We start from the raw sequence: 15,364 nt of genomic DNA on the forward strand, positions 1-15,364 counted from the left end.
ATATTTGTGTGGAGTATTCATAAAAGAAAAAAATGCACAGAAAATAAGATAGATTTCCAAAGTTTATTTTCACGTCTTTCTCTCGAGCATCATCATTTTTCTAACTCAAACTCATTGGCATTGGCTCATTTTTTGTGAAAAACATATATCAAAACACATTTTCGATAAACACACACTGTAAACACCACCCATCCCCCCCTCCCCCCCCCAAAACACACACACATTTATATTACATACAGTATGTTTGGCCAAGGGCTAATAAACATTGCTTCATTTGTAAATTTGAAACTAAACAAATTTTCTACTCATATCTTGAGTTTAATTCATTTTCTTTTACATTTTATTAAAAAACTAATAAAAAAAGAGTAGCACTTTTTAAAAGAAATGTAACATAAGAAAGGTAAAGGGCAAATATTAACCATGTAAGCTGTTTATATTGCTTGCAATTTAGGTGAAGCAAGTGTGGCAGAGAGGAGTAATCTTGATAATGCACGACTACGCCACCCAGAGGTGATTTCACCTCTAGGAAAAGAGGGCTGGCACTTAAGGCCTAAGAGAGAATAAGACACCCAGGTTCGACACACTCGGAGGCCAGAGACGGGGTACCATCAGTTAAGGAAAATTTATTGACAATTATTTTAAAACATATTTCCACACACACACACAGGGCAGACCAGAAACTCCCTTCTTGGACAACAGTATAAAAACTAGAAATAGTAGAATTTACTTTACTAAAAACAAATTTAGGGAGGAACTGGGCTGAGGGCTTACCACGGCAGAAGAAAGTACAGGAAGAGGAAATAGTCAACACTACAAACCACACATCTCAACACCCAGCGTGCTCTACACTACAGGAAAGGTGAACAGCATTCCACATCCCCGAACCCGCCGCTTTGGCCCACAGCTCCGGTCCAACTAAGAGACACAAAGAAAAAAAAACAATTATTAAAAGCTACCAGCAGTGAAGGGAGAGAGACCAATTACAATTGCTCGAAATGTACTTATCTTTTTATGGGCCCTGGTCTCTTACAACCTCACCTTATACCACTCCAACACTAAAAAGACAAACACACAGCCAAGAAGGGAATTCCACAACCACTGTTCTTGTTTTTGTTAATTCAAAAAAACACAGAAACAAACTTAAACTTTGTTAAAGTAAATGGACAAATGAAAGTTCAATCTGGCAAAATAAATTAAATCAGAAGCAAACTCAGCAAAAAAATTAAATAAACAGAGGTTAGGTCAAAAGCAACTCCACACAATAAATCAGAAATAGACCAAAAAGAAATCAAAAGCAAACCCAAATTAGTAAATCATGAATAAACCCGAAATTAAGTCAAAGCAAATCCCAAATTAATAAGCCAGAATAAACCTCAAAGGTCCAAAACAGCAAATCAGAAATAAAGCAAAAATATAATTTTAATCCAATAAAGAAAAAAAATACACAAAAATAAACTCCAGCAAATCTTAACTCAAAATAAAGACAAAAGAAAATCAATACAACAAAATATCAAAATAACTAAAGGCAAATCAAAGCTGATTTAACAAATAAAATGAAGAAAAGCAAGACAAAAACTCAAAATAACTAGGAGCAAATGAAAATTAATGAAACAAAACTAAATAAACTCAGGCAAAACAGCAGCACTGTGGGGAGGCTGGAATCAGTCAGCACAATCTGGACACTAAAACCTATAAAAAAATGCACCAAGCTACAATTAATTTAACTAATACTCAATATAAAATAAATGCAGCTTATATACATACCAGTATAGAGCATCAGTTTCTCCCAGCAGCTATAGCAGACAATGACCACAGCACACAGCAGCAGGTAATGGCTAGGGCAAACAGCAGCTCCAGCAGACAATGGCTACAGCAAAGCAGCTCCAGCAGAACAATGGCTACAGCAAAGCAGCACAGTCACCATCACTAACCCACAACCCAAGAAATAAAAGTTAGCTAAACGCCATATACACAGCCAAAACATACACAAAGAGGAGCAGGCATACCTTAGTGAAAGTGAAACTGCACTGACACAGTCAGAGACACACAGCCGCGCTGGACTGGCAATAACACCACGAGCACGCAACTACAAGCGAATAAGGAGAGTTAATAATTAAGCCAAACTGTCATATTATGCCATAATACTGTAACCAGATACCTGAAACTCTTGAGAAGTAACGCAAACAATCGCGCTAAACTCCACGCTGAACGCTGCCGGCACGGAAGTCAGAGCCCGGAGCAATGAGGAGGGGGAACAGGAAATGCACCATGAATAGTCATCCCCTACCCATATATAGAGTACAAAGGGGCCGCCCAGTAATTTAAAGCAGCCACACAGCTTCACCAGCAGTATAGGTGGGGTAACAAACCCAACCTGCTACAATCTACCCCCCCATTTTGCATCGTCGCCCCGACGATGAACCAAACTAAGGGGGCCAACACCAAGGCCTAAAAAGAGCCGACTGCGTATTGACTAACCCTGATGGTTCATCTACCCCGTTATCTACACTACCAGCGGAACGCGGAAGGCGGTGAATATTAGAATGCTGGCCAGCTGTAGCACGTGCCGTGCGACGCACAGAGGACAGACCAGAGCAGGGTTGCCCTGTTAAAAACAAGGACGAATCCGAGGGCTGACGCCCTCCTTGTACGGTAGTGGCATCTAAAATCCCCTCCTGTGCTGGTTGCACTGTAGGAGGCACAGTGGTACCAGAACCGCTTGGTACAGCTACCTCCGGGGAAATAGTCTCTGATACCAACAGCCATAGATCACAATCGCTGGAGGTGTCCACAGGTGCTACTGGAACTGGTGGAGGGGAATCCCTAGGAGGAAGAAGAGGGCCTTGAGCCTGTACTTGAGCCTTCAACATATTACGATGCACATGCTTGATCTTACCTAGGTCACTTACCGGGGCAACTGTATAAACAGCTCCTTCCCCAGGAGGGGTTCTCAGCACCTGATGGACTACCGAGCTCCAAACATCTTGGATCTTGTGGCGTCCCCGGGCACTATGGTCCCGGAGATAAACCAACTGACCCTCCTGTAGGGGGACCTCCCTAACTCGCTGATCATGCCGTTCCTTCCGGCGACCAGCAGCTACAAGCAACCGGTCACGAGCCCCTTCAAATGCCAATCTAAGCCTGGCCTGATGCTCAATCACCCAGTCTTGGACCTCCCCTGGTACCGGTTCCTGTACCTGACCTAGCAGGAAATCTACAGGGAGTCTAGGTTCCTGGCCAAACATTAGATAATAAGGAGACTCTCCAGTGCCCTGATGAGGAGTGGTGTTATAACAAAAAATGACCTGTGGCAAGTTGGATGCCCAGTCCTGCTTCCGGGAAGTTGGCAAAGTACGTAGAAGGTTGTGAAGTGTTCTATTGAAGCGCTCACACTGCCCATTACCAGCAGGATGATATGGGGTGGTCCGAGATCTTTCCACCCCATATAAATGGCAAAACTGCTGTATGAGAGCGCTCTCAAAGCTTCTACCCTGATCAGAGTGGATACGACCAGGGACGCCAAATTTATAAAACCATTCCCTCAGCAGAACCTGGGCCACTGTTGAAGCTCGCTGATCCCGAGTGGGGACTGCTATGGTGTATTTACTGAACACATCAGTCATTACAAGAACGTTTTCTAACCCATTACGGGATGGCTCCAACACAGTGAAGTCAATAGCCACAATCTCATTTGGCCTAGATGCCAGCAAATGGCCCATAAAACTATGGGGTACCGGTCCTGCGTCTTTGGCAACCTGACAACGCTCACACTCTCGGCACCACTGTTTGATGTCGGCAAACATCCCTGGCCAATAGCAACGCTGCCTTACCAGTTCAGAAGTTCGCTCAATACCCTGGTGGCCATGATCCTGGTGCAATTGTTTCAGTACCTCTGGCTTAAGAACTGCGGGTAGGAGGAGCTGGAAACTCTCCTCACCCCCGTCTGGCCGAAACACCCGGCGGTATAACACCCCGTCTCTTTCCACCAACCGGTCCCATTGGCGCAGCAGTGCCATGGCCGGTCTCGAGACCTGACGTTTTTCTGCAGAAGTGGGCTGAACCTGCTTCCGCCAAAACACCAAAACCTCTCTAAGGAGAGGATCTGCATCCTGCAAAGAATGGATGTCAACGGGTGAACTGCCTGGAAGCACAGAAACTAAAGCCTGGGTTGCGGAGACCACTGGGGAGGCCTGTTGGACTAGCTCCGGAACTGGGGTACCTGGTACATACTCTGTCACACTGGGACCTAACTGATACTGGCGAGACAGCGCATCTGCGTTTTTATTACTACGGCCAGAACGATACTTTATTTCAAAGTCAAAAGCCGCCAGCTGTGCAGCCCATCGATGCTCCATTGCCCCCAGTTTTGCTGACTGGAGATAGCTCAGTGGATTGTTATCCGTATATACCACACACTTGTGTCCCAAGAGGTATTCACGGAACTTTTCTGTCATGGCCCATTTAAGGGCCAGAAATTCCAACTTCATGGAACTATAATTATCCATGTTGCGCTCAGGAGGCCGAAGACCTCGACTGGCATAGGCTACAGGCCGAACAGCACCGTCATGCTCTTGAGAGAGGACAGCCCCGAGACCACTGTAACTTGCATCAATCTCCAAAATAAAAGGGAGCGAAAAATCTGCATAGGCCAAGACTGGCGCGGAAACCAACCTTGCCTTCAAAGCCTCAAAACTCTGCTCACACTGAGCAGTCCAGGCCATCCCCAGAGCCTGTCCTGAACCCTTCTTGGTCTTGCTGCCCACAAGTGCAGCCACCAACTTATGCAGAGGCCCTGCTAGTTGAGCAAAACCCTCTACAAAACGCCTGTAGTAACTGGCAAATCCAAGAAAGGATCGCAGCTCTGATACCGTACGAGGACGCTGCCACTGTGCTACCGCCTCGATCTTAGCTGGATCAGTGGAGACACCCTTATTGGAGATCACATGCCCCAAATAGCCAACTTCCTGTTTGAAGAACACACATTTACTCAACTTGGCTTTCAGACCCTCCTTTTGAAGGCGTCCAAGTACCACTTCCAGTCGTTGAAGGTGCTGTGAAACAGAAGATGAGAAAACAATAATATCATCAAGGTAAAGGAGAAGTGACTGATACTGTTGATCCCCGAACATGCGCTGCATCAACCGCTGGAACGTACTTGGAGCATTGCAAAGTCCAAATGGCATCCTATTCCATTCGAAGAGGCCAAATGGTGTACAAAAAGCAGTTTTTGGCTTGTCTTGTTCAGCCACTGGAACCTGGTTATACCCACTGGCCAGATCTAAAGTAGAGAACCAGCGGGCTCCAGAAAGTGCATCCAGGCTTTCCTCAATGCGAGGCAGAGGGAAGGCATCTTTGCGTGTCTTGCTATTAAGCAACCGGTAATCCACACACATGCGCAGACTTCCATCTTTTTTTTTTACAAGAACGATTGGAGAGGCATAAGGACTACTACTCTCCCTTACTACCTGGGCCTCTAGAAGCTGATCAATGTGAGCTTTCACCAGTTCATAGTCCGATGGAGGAATGCGTCTATGCCTCTGCCGTACTGGAATATTATCCAACAAAGGAATCTCATGTTCTATGAGGTTTGTACAGCCCAAGTCACCATCATGGGCTGAGAAGACTGAATTATACTTCTGTAGGAGAGACCTAACCACTCCCTGTTCTTGATCTGTCAAAGCTGACAAATCTACAGCCTCCACTCCGTTTGGTGCAGAGCTAGCAACTACCTGGGAGGATACAGTGGCAGTGGTGGACCTGACCTCAGTAATGCCTGTAGGTAAACTTATGACCTGTACCATGCTTAGAGAGCCAAGATGAGTATGTGGATGAAGAAAGACTTCTGCAATTCCGACATTAACTATCGGGACATAGACTGTGCCTCTATTGACCTGAACAAGACAGGGAGAAGCCAAGAGGCCTGCTGGCAGACCCACCTCCAATGGCTCAAAGAAAGCAGAACGCCCCAATGGTAATTCGGCACAAGTGCTGGCAACTAATTTCATCACGCCACCAGGTATACGCACTGCCCGAGTTCCTCTAACCTTAACGGTACCCATTGGGTCTCTAGGCACTTGGGCTGCAGACTGGTGGCACTGCTGCAAAGCTGCAACAACCGGGCTGGGAGCATGCGCCACTGAGGGCAACTGAAAAAAAGAAGAGCCATGTAACCCAAACAGTTCATGGTAACATCGGCTAATAATATTCATCCCCAAAACACCAGGGACTGTAGAAGAAGCACCAGGGGGATCCTTCACAACCAGAATCCCACAACGAGGCATCACCTTATTGCACAGCACAACCTCCAGCTCCAAATAACCTATATAAGGGATGTCAAGCCCGTTTGCTGCACGCAGCTGTAACCAGTGACAGGACTGAAGACGGTCATGGCCCCAAGGTTCAAACTGCTGCAAAAAGAAGCTCTCAGTCACGGTAGATACCATAGAACCAGTATCTAATAAGCAGGAAACAATAACACCACCAATTGAAACATCAATGACTGGACAGGATGATATTAATCTAGACACATTACCTGCCCTGGAGCCTAAAAACGCCCCCTCTGAACTGTGGCTCTGCAGCTCAGTGGGCTTCAGTTTTCCGGCTGAGACGGGCGAGATGGTTGGGCTGCATTCTGAGGCAGAGCCCTAGGAGGAGGACAAACACGTTCCCCGTCACACTCCCTCGCAAAGTGACCTGGCTGTTGGCATCGTCGACAAACTATGCGCCCCTGATAAGGACGACTAGGTCCAGAGGAAGTCTGCAGAGAAGCAACAGTTCGTGTTAACTGGTTAAGCTGCTCTTGCTGACGCTTCAGCATATCCTTCAACTCCCCTAATTCTGCTGGCTGAGAGCCCACTGAAGGGACTGGACAGGAACTTCCCTGTACCCCATACTGCAACCCATAAGCTGACGGTAGGGAAAAACTACGTCCCCGAGCACCTCCTGGTAACCCCTCCCTCTCCCAGCGAAGCGCTTCCCCACGTACCTCCAACAGTGTAGCGGTAGGCTGCCGACGGACAAGCTGCTTTAACTCTCTTCGAAGAGCACCATCTATCACATGCTCTATGAACTGGTCCCTAAGTAAAACCTCCCCATTAAGCATTCCCTCAGGGGCATGCTGCTTAACTGACTCCATTATAGCCATTAAAGCCAAAGAAAACTCCTGCAATGTTTCTCCTTCCTGTTGCTTTCTGGAAAAAAATGCCTGCTGCAAGGTCACATAAGATTGGGAGCAACCATAAAGGTCTCTTAAAATGGCAAAAATTCTATCTGGGTCTCCTCTCTCTGCACTAGGGCGGTACTTTATCTCTTCCCTGGCTTCCCCTTCTAAATGATCAAAGATAAAGAAAGCTTGATCAACTGCAGAAAGGTGACGGACCCGCATACAAACCTGTACCTCCTCAATCCATTCCACTATACCTATTCCTGTTCTGCCATTAAATAAGGGACACTTACGGTCTCGTGGAATTACCACAAGACGTTCTGTAACAGCACTAGCAGCAGCAGATGGGACATTACTTACCACAACAGGAACAGCTGGAACAGTGCCTATACCAGAGCTAGTTGAAGCAGCAGCCCTTTCCTGAAGCAGCCGCTCATTGTCAGCCTTAAGCTGCAACACTAGATCTCTAAGCTGCTGCATCTCCTCCTCCATCCCAACAAAGGGCAAGCTGCACAAAACTCAATGAAACAAGCACTTCAATTAAACAAACCTCTTAAACAAATGCTGCTGTTTTGCCTATTATTTAATCTAAAAATATCTAGTCACTAAAGGACCACACGTCTCTGGCTCTCAAAAGTGACCCTGCCGACTACGCCAAAATGTGGCAGAGAGGAGTAATCTTGATAATGCACGACTACGCCACCCAGAGGTGATTTCACCTCTAGGAAAAGAGGGCTGGCACTTAAGGCCTAAGAGAGAATAAGACACCCAGGTTCGACACACTCGGAGGCCAGAGACGGGGTACCATCAGTTAAGGAAAATTTATTGACAATTATTTTAAAACATATTTCCACACACACACACAGGGCAGACCAGAAACTCCCTTCTTGGACAACAGTATAAAAACTAGAAATAGTAGAATTTACTTTACTAAAAACAAATTTAGGGAGGAACTGGGCTGAGGGCTTACCACGGCAGAAGAAAGTACAGGAAGAGGAAATAGTCAACACTACAAACCACACATCTCAACACCCAGCGTGCTCTACACTACAGGAAAGGTGAACAGCATTCCACATCCCCGAACCCGCCGCTTTGGCCCACAGCTCCGGTCCAACTAAGAGACACAAAGAAAAAAAAACAATTATTAAAAGCTACCAGCGGTGAAGGGAGAGAGACCAATTACAATTGCTCGAAATGTACTTATCTTTTTATGGGCCCTGGTCTCTTACAACCTCACCTTATACCACTCCAACACTAAAAAGACAAACACACAGCCAAGAAGGGAATTCCACAACCACTGTTCTTGTTTTTGTTAATTCAAAAAAACACAGAAACAAACTTAAACTTTGTTAAAGTAAATGGACAAATGAAAGTTCAATCTGGCAAAATAAATTAAATCAGAAGCAAACTCAGCAAAAAAATTAAATAAACAGAGGTTAGGTCAAAAGCAACTCCACACAATAAATCAGAAATAGACCAAAAAGAAATCAAAAGCAAACCCAAATTAGTAAATCATGAATAAACCCGAAATTAAGTCAAAGCAAATCCCAAATTAATAAGCCAGAATAAACCTCAAAGGTCCAAAACAGCAAATCAGAAATAAAGCAAAAATATAATTTTAATCCAATAAAGAAAAAAAATACACAAAAATAAACTCCAGCAAATCTTAACTCAAAATAAAGACAAAAGAAAATCAATACAACAAAATATCAAAATAACTAAAGGCAAATCAAAGCTGATTTAACAAATAAAATGAAGAAAAGCAAGACAAAAACTCAAAATAACTAGGAGCAAATGAAAATTAATGAAACAAAACTAAATAAACTCAGGCAAAACAGCAGCACTGTGGGGAGGCTGGAATCAGTCAGCACAATCTGGACACTAAAACCTATAAAAAAATGCACCAAGCTACAATTAATTTAACTAATACTCAATATAAAATAAATGCAGCTTATATACATACCAGTATAGAGCATCAGTTTCTCCCAGCAGCTATAGCAGACAATGACCACAGCACACAGCAGCAGGTAATGGCTAGGGCAAACAGCAGCTCCAGCAGACAATGGCTACAGCAAAGCAGCTCCAGCAGAACAATGGCTACAGCAAAGCAGCACAGTCACCATCACTAACCCACAACCCAAGAAATAAAAGTTAGCTAAACGCCATATACACAGCCAAAACATACACAAAGAGGAGCAGGCATACCTTAGTGAAAGTGAAACTGCACTGACACAGTCAGAGACACACAGCCGCGCTGGACTGGCAATAACACCACGAGCACGCAACTACAAGCGAATAAGGAGAGTTAATAATTAAGCCAAACTGTCATATTATGCCATAATACTGTAACCAGATACCTGAAACTCTTGAGAAGTAACGCAAACAATCGCGCTAAACTCCACGCTGAACGCTGCCGGCACGGAAGTCAGAGCCCGGAGCAATGAGGAGGGGGAACAGGAAATGCACCATGAATAGTCATCCCCTACCCATATATAGAGTACAAAGGGGCCGCCCAGTAATTTAAAGCAGCCACACAGCTTCACCAGCAGTATAGGTGGGGTAACAAACCCAACCTGCTACACAAGCATGTGTAAAGCATTTTAATGTAATTAAATACAAGTAACAAAGTAAACGAGTAACAAAAATATGAACACCACACAAGGGTTAAATAGCAACAGTGTTTCCGAATATACATATCTACACTGATGTGCGTGGTGGACTCACATCACAAGGTCAATTTTCTGATTTATTGCTATCTTGGCAAAAAAAAAAAAGGGAAAAAAAAGGTGCGCCACTGATTGAATACAACTGTAGACATACTGTACATTAACAGTCAGATGTTCATTGCTATCTTGTCAGTAAATTGTCAAAATGTAACAGAATGAACAGAATGAATGAGTGTAAAAGAGCAGGTCAGTTTCAACTGATGAGAAGCGTTGGACACTTCCAGGTAGCTGCGCCATCAAAATAGCAATCTGCCAAATCTGTCAGAGCACACCTGACTCTTAAAGGGAACTGCATGTGATATGCTGATTGGTGTATTTATTTTATGTTACACCCAAAACACACCCATAATTAATTAATAGACTTACAGTAGTACATGCCTTTTACATGTTTTTGCCCGTGCGAGGTGTACTTTTCCCGTCGTTATGATAGCAAAGACACACTGACATGAACTTATTAAGCTGCACAGTGCACAGTTGAAGGCTTCCTTTTAGAGCTCTAAAATAAGGCCCCCAAGTGTTCTCAATGTTGTGTGTCATACTAATATTAACCCTTTCAGACCTGAATTATATCCCAGTGATAAAAAAAAAATATATACAAATGCTGTTTTCTGTCTCTAATGCACGCAAATGACTAATATTCTAATATAAAAAAATATCTATATAAAAGAATATTATCTAATTTACTAACAAGCATTGCTTTTTGATGTTCATTTCATTGGAAACCTGTGTAAAATGTTTATTTTTTATTGAAATAAAGCTTTTTGTATCAGACACCGTCCCTAAACAAAAATAAAATAAAGTAAAAAATTCCTAAATCACATAAAATTAGTTTAAAAATGTCATTACCCTGCCTTAAGGGATGCACAATGTTATCAAAATAAGATTGGCACTTGCTGGACATATTAATTGTATAGTAGCCGTGATACTACAACTGGAAAACACTGGTCTCCATCCTTTAAAATTAATTTATTTAAGCTCATTTTAATTTATAATTTATGTACAGAACATAGAGAGGATTAAAATTGCGTTACTCTCCTTCCCAAAAGTTACAACAAGAACAGCAAGATAAAAAAAATTATAAATATAAAAAGAATATGATACACTAAATGTACAAAACGACAAGGTCACAGATATAGACATACATGAGACAAGAGACACAAGACAATAGTGCAATAGTGATGAGGGGATTAAGAGGGAATGACAGAACCAGTATAAACAGAACAGAACAGAATATAGAGGTATAAAAGCTTAAGGCTGATACTTATACTGGGTATGCCTAGTAATAAATGCATATATCACATTGGCTGATATATATATATATATATATATATATATATATATATATATATACACATGTATAATGTATAATTGGCATTGGCCCAGAATACCCACATTGGTGCATCTTTATTGGCCTGTTTGCTGTTTGGCTATGGGGTTTCCCTGCCATAATGTCCAGGTTAATTTTTTTTTTTGTTGTTTTTTTTTTTTCAGTGCAATTGCCGGGGCTAAGCTACTGTTTCATTGGCTTGTAAACTTGTTCATTGGCAAGTTCTTGGTCTATGCTGATAGACAGCAGGTCCAATCCAATTAGTGTTATATGCAACAAAACATTCTAAAAACAGAAAATCAGAAAATACAACATGTCCTTTGTAATGAATGCAGGGTCTGAAATGGTTAAGGAAAAGGAAAAGAAGAGTAAATATAAGGTGGAGCATTTGAGTGATTGCAGTAAAGCAACAAAACACACCAGACAATTCCATCCATCTATCCATCCATCCATCCATCCATCCCCCCGAGACACAGCCACAGAGTCCTTGTCCTCCCCATCTTAACTCCATCATTATCAAATCAGCAGACCGTTCAGATCAATAAATCTGTCCAGCAGCACGTGCAGGCAGGTCGGATGCTTCCTCTGGAATAGCCGGTGTGGAGCTGCAGAGGCTGGCAGACCTCGAGCACTTCTGAGGCTTCTGTTCCACTCTGTGATAAAACATGCATGACGGACAGCCTTCAAAAGGCAGAGCGGCCGGCATGGCACAGACATAATAGCACCAGCCCTCAACCTTCCCTTCCACAGGGGAGACACCGGCACATTGATGTCGACCCTGACGTTCCTTTGGCTTCACTTTAAAGCTGAGGAAGAGCTTTCAATCTAAAGTGAAGGGCTGGTTTCTACAGTAACTGAAGGCATGCTTGTCTAGTCCCTGTAGATAACTACTACCAATAGAATAGCACATAGAATAGACATCCCACCTCTCCTGTGCCTCCGGGAGTTCTCCTTTATATGGATCGAGGCTTCTTTAAACAAGTGAGTGACAGATGCCTGATGGATGGGATGTTCCATTTCTGAATTTGTTTTTTGTACCAGGAATTGGACAGTGGTTGTCATGATGATGGGTGGTAATGATCGTGACTGGTGGCTTCTGGCTAGAATTGCCTATGTAAAGAGAAGTTGACCCCACGCACACATATCCATTAGGTTAAGGCAGTTTTCTTTAGCTTTATTGGAACATAAAACTTGTTTCAGGCCATTGAGATATAAATAGAATTGCACAATAATTTTTATTATTCTGCATCAACTCTTGTAAAGTTGGTCAAACCTAATGAAACGTTGGTGAAAGTCTTCACAGAGTAAAAACGGCCAATGTTTATTCATTGGGTTGAATGAGGGGATTGTCGATGTTCTGCAAAACTTCACCACAGTCGCTGTGAAAGAATGTGTTTGTGGGTGAGGCAGCAATTCAATTTTGTTTCAAAAGTGATTGCACGACAGAAATGTGAATCTCGCCCCCTGGTGATGAAGAAGACCCCCTGAGAGCACAGAGAAAATAGATGGAGAAGAGTCGAGGCTGAAAAGTAGAAACTCTCTGAAGGCCTTTTCACACCATGGACCCTATTTTAGCGATCTGTAGAGAACCGGTCAATTGCAGATTGTGCAGCTGGATTTACGGCGTGAGGGCTCAAAAAATACTCTTTGTGTAGCTCAAAATGTACAAAAGGCATGAACTAATTCTCTAAAACTAATAATCATGGGTGTGGTTAATTTTGGGCGTAATGTGAAATAAACCAATCAGTGTGTCAGTTGTCATTTCCTTTAAGAGGCAGGTGAGCTCTGACTTTGGTGCGTTCGTATCTTAACAGCGCGGTGCTTTTGAGCTCATTTAAGGAAACAGTAATGTTATTTTATTCCTTATTCTGTTTATTGTTGAGTTAAAAGTCAGGTTTGAGTTCTGCGGTGCGTCCATGGGTATGTGATTAGTAAGTGGGGGTGTACATGTGCTGAGAGCACCTATAGGAATAGACCCTATAGGCGATTGACTGTTGTCTAGGTTCATTTCACCCAACCCCTCAAGGGGGAGCCTCCCAGTTGTTGCTAACAGTAGAATATAACCAGACTGGAACATGTTCAGCAGTATCCATGCACACCACATTGTTTTTTTTTTGTTTTCAAAGCATGGAAACAACACACCAAAACCCTTAAATCTATATTTTATGTGAGACAATTTTTTATTAACTTTACACATCCTTACTCTTCTTAAGTTTATTTAACTGTATAAACTCTGAACTCTGCAAGTTGCTAAACAGCACATTTTGCCTCAATCTTAATAAAACAACATAACATTTCTGTAAAGATGGTGAGTTTAGTGCGCTGGATGCACCTACAGGTGTGGAGCACCTGTGTTTGTGCATTCTCTGCAAGTGAATTCACAAATAACACAAACAAACTATAGAGAGGGCAAGGCAAAAATTGAAAGTCGGAAACAAATTCAATACTCTGTGAGGAACAGAGCAAACTGAGGGGTATTTATACTATATAGGCCAGGTGAAAACTATCAGTAACAGGGAGAGCAGGAACAACGAAGCATCACCTGATCAGCAGAGTCAGGGAAGTCTGATATGAGTCCAGAGCAGGCACATGAAACTTGTATATTATAGTAGTATACTCCACGCCTACCTCAAAATCTGCAGGAACCACTTCAATATAATCATGTATTTCATTTTTCGAAGACTCGTGTAAAAGAAGAATTCCACATTTCTGTTTTCTCTCAATGTATAATGAGCGTATGTCATTTTTACTCTCAGATTACTGAAATGTGTTGTATCAGATTTTTCTGATAGAGCGAGAGTGATGCATTGTAGCAGTGATGGCAGATGATTCAAACAGTTATTAAACCACTGACGCGACGTCCCCAGCACTCAAAAGGCCTCAGAAATATCTGTGGTAATGGTAATATCTCAGTAATTGCATCAGCTCTTGCTTCTGGGCACATCATCAGTTATGTTCTTGGAAGCATCAGAAGATGCACTTGCAGAGATAGTGATAACAACGCTAGTAATAGCTTCAATTTTTCCCCTCATCATTTTTCGGTCGTTCCTAGAGCAAACACAGTAATCATAACTGAGATGGAGCTTCATCGTTATCAAATCGAAGGTGAAGCAAAGGGAAGAGAAGGTGATTATGATCCACACGTTTATCTAAAGCTGAATCTGAAGTCTGGAGGATCTACTTAAATTACATTTCATTACATTTATGTTATTTCCATTGGTCCAATGGTTTGATCTAGAGAGGCTTTAGACGTGATTAGAATGATGTAAAACATGCTGGAGAATGTAGATATAAAAGAGTCTTGGCCAAAAAATCTCAGGTTACGTTCACACAGCAGGTAAAAATGACCCAAATCCCAAATCATCTGCTTCATATCTGACGCAGATGAGTAATTTGGTCATCTTTGTGGCAGTGTGAACAGTAAAAACCTCAGTGAATCTCATATTGTCGCTGTCCAGTGAAAAACACTTATCTCCAAAACAGCAACTTTACAGGAGAGAGAAAAAACCTTGTAAACTTTCAATGGAAGTCAATGTAAAAAAAGAGTTAATTTCCGGTCATTTTAAAAAGTTTCTATTGGTCTGTTAATCAAGAAATTTTGGTACAGTGTAAGGGACAGCTTGTCTGTTCAAATTATGTAGTAAACTAAAAATCCACAAAAATAGAGAAGTGTTTTTTATAGGACTACGACGATATATTTAATACTAATTCAGGCCACTTTAATATTTGGTAATTTGGTATTGAAATACGATACATATCCAATTCAAAGCAATGCAACTCTGCCTAAAAAGCCAGATGGAATCCATGCATCCAACATTCACTTTAAGAAGAAGTACAATAAAGGCTGTGAGTAAACTAGATTCAATACTCGAGGAACAGAGCAAACTGAGGGGTATTTATACTAGAGCGGCCAGGTGATAACAATCAGTAACAGGGAGAGCAGGAACGCTGTAGCGTTACATGATCAGCAGAGTCAGGGAATATTTAATACTGATTCAGGCCACTTTAATATTTGGTACTTTGGTATTGAAATACGATACATATCCAATTCAAAGCAATGCAACTCTGCGTAAAAAGCCTGATGGAATCCATGCATCCAACATTTTCTTCAAGGAGAAGTACAATAAAGGCTGTGAGTAAACAGGAAAA

At 42.4% G+C, this 15,364-nt stretch overlaps 1 long non-coding RNA gene across 1 annotated transcript; it reads right to left on the reverse strand.

The window, feature by feature from the left end:
• Window positions 1-461: 461 nt before the first annotated feature.
• Window positions 462-9,739, reverse strand: LOC125799199 (uncharacterized). The gene is made up of 2 exons (XR_007438027.1): window positions 8,070-9,739; window positions 462-707 (listed from the first exon to the last, which is right to left on the reverse strand). It is a non-coding gene; the product is annotated as an uncharacterized LOC125799199 (long non-coding RNA).
• Between the last annotated feature and the right edge of the window lie 5,625 nt (window positions 9,740-15,364).

The sequence above is a fragment of the Astyanax mexicanus genome, chromosome 2, assembly GCF_023375975.1.
Source record: "Astyanax mexicanus isolate ESR-SI-001 chromosome 2, AstMex3_surface, whole genome shotgun sequence".
Taxonomy (NCBI): Eukaryota; Metazoa; Chordata; class Actinopteri; order Characiformes; family Acestrorhamphidae; genus Astyanax; species Astyanax mexicanus.